Source organism: Bombus pyrosoma, unplaced genomic scaffold, assembly GCF_014825855.1.
Source record: "Bombus pyrosoma isolate SC7728 unplaced genomic scaffold, ASM1482585v1 HiC_scaffold_4710, whole genome shotgun sequence".
Taxonomy (NCBI): domain Eukaryota; kingdom Metazoa; phylum Arthropoda; class Insecta; order Hymenoptera; family Apidae; genus Bombus; species Bombus pyrosoma.
In genome coordinates this window covers 227,892-231,528 of record NW_025219969.1, presented here as the reverse complement: position 1 = coordinate 231,528, position 3,637 = coordinate 227,892, and the positions used below count along the sequence as shown (strand labels likewise).

Genomic DNA, 3,637 nt, shown 5'->3' with positions numbered 1-3,637 from the left:
TGTAGCACAGCAATTCTTTTAATACTAAGTAAAAATTAAAATAAAAGAAAATTTTATCTTCGAAATAGTTCTTAGACTATTTCTGGTGGCAGCAACTACCGTATTAATCGGAAGTTTAAATTTATATTTCAACTACTATCGTTCGTTATTCTTTTCGTTCAAATTAACAAAAAACCAAACAAATAAATACGTAACACCAGGTTACTATGTCAGGCAAAATGTGACGAAATAATTTTGACAATATGTGAGTGGAAATAGCTTTGTGCAATTAATAATATTCCATTAATTGGTTATATGCCTCAGGATGTTTCAATGGCAGCATTCCTCGCCCTTCTTTCGTTTACAATGTATTACAGCTATTCTATACATAAGAAACAATTTTCGATTATTTATGCATTATATATATATGCTATATCTGTCTGTTCGTATATAATTTAAAGTCTACTTCCTGCATGTACTAACTTAATTTTATATATGTGTACTGTATGTGGAATTCCTTTCGCTTCAATTTTAGATATTTAAGTATTTAAGTTAGTTAAAATTTTGGTAACTTTATGAAAATAGTCACCATATTTAAATGTTTATCGTTGCAGTCACACCCCGCTATTGCTTATGCAGTTCAGATGAATACGAATGCATAGGTTAGACCCATCCTTCTGTTAACACTTTATTACATACACTTATAATTACATGTTGATCATTAATTGTCTCTATTATTATTAAAGCACTTATTTTAACGTTTCACCAACGAGTGATAACGCGTATTATCTTTCCTCCAGATAAATCGGGTACTGCCGCTATTGTCATTTCAAAATGTTTCACAATACATTCAGGACAAGCTGCGACGGATCATGCACAAGTGCTTCGTACAGCGCAAACTCACAATGCGTGACACAGGCAAGATCCATAGCTGCACATATGGAATGCTTTCCTGCCTTGTCATAAAATTCCTGGTCATTAGGATCCAGATTGTTATAACAATCATCGCAAATCGTGTGAATTTCATTTCAATAACAATATTCCAATAACTCTTTATATGTTTTCGCATAACGGGTGGGAAGTACTCTGTCCGTACAATTCTTCTCCTTCTTGTTTATAATGTATTACACCGATTATTATGACATTGACACTTCACTTCGTTTTAAGTTTACTGATAGCTGAAGATGTTGCGCCATACATATTGCATATGGTACAGCTCGATAAGTGCTTGTACGATTCGTGTTTCACAAATATCACATCATAATATCATTCCACTGTTCTGTACATATAATCCTAGTCTCCTGTGTCAACGAGACTCTTAAATAATACCATCCAAATCACTGTAGCAATCCTCGTAAATCCTTTGCATGTACTCGAAACAGTAAACGATTGTATAAGATTGTATATAATAATGTGTTCATAATTACTTGTATGATTCATGATAGGTAAACCGAAGTGTTACATCTATGTGATCATTCTTCATCTTCTAATTCTCTAATTCTTAATCTTGGCCTTCTTCTTCATGTGGAAGACCCATATTTTGCAAGTAAGACGAATTATTAATGCCACCGTCATTGTGCATATCTATGTTTGCTCGTTTTGTCTTTTAAATTATAACCTATTTCTTGCACGTGCAACTTTAAATTTACTTATGTGCACTGCATGTTGTTGATGTTTGATTAACATCTTCTGTATATGTGGGAGATGAAAGGACACCGGGGCCTTCCCTTTGGAATTCTTCGGAAAACCCCCCATATTTTAGTCTCTATAATTTAACTCGATTATAATTGTCCGAGATTTGTGATAGTGAGCTTAGGCTCGAGGCGACAACAAATTGCTGGACGTAGCCGCAGTCACGGGATAAACGTTTTCACCTAGTAGAGGTACAAGTATTGTTGTCTTTTGGTAACGCGTTTTCTCCTTAGCGCAAATTTATCGCCATACAGGACCCGGGCACCCCTAGGGCCATAGGGTTATGCCCAAGCAAGGCGCAAGGTACCCAGTACCTTGCTACCTGGATTAGTTAAGTCTGGCAGGGGCCGTCACTCGTCTCAGGCCGAACGGGGCGATTTCTAAGCCCTACCGTCTCTCCAGGACGGTTCCGGAGCAGCTGGCACGCTGTTCACCTGTCGAAGGCCATTTGGGGCAGCCAATACCCCTTAAATCGGCCCTCTTGCCAGCATCTTGAACATCAACCACTGCCACCACGAGTCCAAACCCATAATTGGCCGAGCTAAGGGGTCGCTACTCCCTCCGGGCTTTCACTCGGCCCCCGTGGTACCAACATTAGTCATTGGTGGGACTATCGTATGGATGTACGGCCACGTCACTGCCGGCCGGTAACCTGCTAACCGTGCTCGGCAGTTCCAGATGGGACACACGTAAGCGGGGGCCTGAAAGTATAAAATACCCGGGACTTATCCCGACGTTCCCATCCTTGGCTTCAGGATCGTGAGTGCGCTATTTACGTAGAGAGAGAGTAACCGTACTTAAACGCCTTACACTCCCGGCGACCTTCCCTGAGGTGTATACACTCACGTAAGCGGGACGCTTGTCCCGACGGTCCTCCCTAGCTGCGCGAACATGGGTTTGCCAGCCCCCATAGACTCACATAAGCAAGTCCTTCTTGCGGCAACTAATAGAGGTACAGAACAATTGTATAGCTCTCTTAAAATGAAATAGTTGTAGGTGCACTCGACAGTAAACATTCCAACGGTTTCTGTCCCGTGACTGTCCCGATTACCAGATGCTGATGCATCTCCACAGTACATATTCAGCTAGCCGGAGGACCCGTTATAAATCTTAAAATTTAGTTAAGTAAGGTCCTTTAAACAGACAAACAGTCTTTGCCTCAACTACGGGAAGATAGGGGAAATCTATTTTTTTTTTTTTTTTACGAACGGCACTTCCTGCTAACAACTTTCCCTCAAGGGCGGCTAGCATCCTTTTCTAACGACATGGAAATTGACCAATTAACAGCAACGTCAATTTCCCTCACTTTTCGAACGAAGGCTTTTCTCCACGAATCCGATGATCTCGTGCCTTAGACACACCCCATCATACTTTTCCCTTGCAGCGTCACAGGGACGGAGAGACACTCCCTCGTACGATCTCATCAATGAATTACGTAGCGTCTTTACGATCTGTGAATATCTCATAGTCCAACTTAGATTTTGGCGAAAATAATGAGTTCGCTATCCCGTTGACCGCGGATTCGTTATCGAACCTGAGGCCATTATCATTGGTGTCACGAGTGCCTAAACGTCGCAGTTAATTGTCGATTCTGTAGTATCCATACTTGTGTTAATAAATTTTACTTTTATTGTACCACAACGATGGCTAATTACGGTGAAGATTCATCAAACGCCCACAACCCTAATCCCAACGCCAACTCGACATATAAAATCTCAATTCTCCATATGTAAATATGTACATATATTTACCACATATACCAAACGAATACCCGAAGCAACCAAAAGACAAACTAAAATAATTCCACCAGACATCCTTGAAAAAATTAGAGAAAAAAGAAAAGCAAAAGCTAAATGGCAAAAACATAGATCGCGAGAAAACAAAAAACACCTAAACAAACTTGCAAAGGAAATAAAAAACAAAATAAAAGAGCACAACAACAACGAATTCACAAAATTCATAGAGA

At 39.9% G+C, this 3,637-nt stretch overlaps 2 protein-coding genes across 15 annotated transcripts in view; one reads left to right on the top strand and one right to left on the bottom strand.

The window, feature by feature from the left end:
* The window catches only part of LOC122577441, a 266,783-nt gene that overhangs the window by 91,668 nt on the left and 171,478 nt on the right, over positions 1-3,637 (top strand). The window lies entirely within an intron of this gene.
* The window catches only part of LOC122577433, a gene marked incomplete at its 5' end in the record, with an annotated part of 702,209 nt that overhangs the window by 617,601 nt on the left and 80,971 nt on the right, over positions 1-3,637 (bottom strand).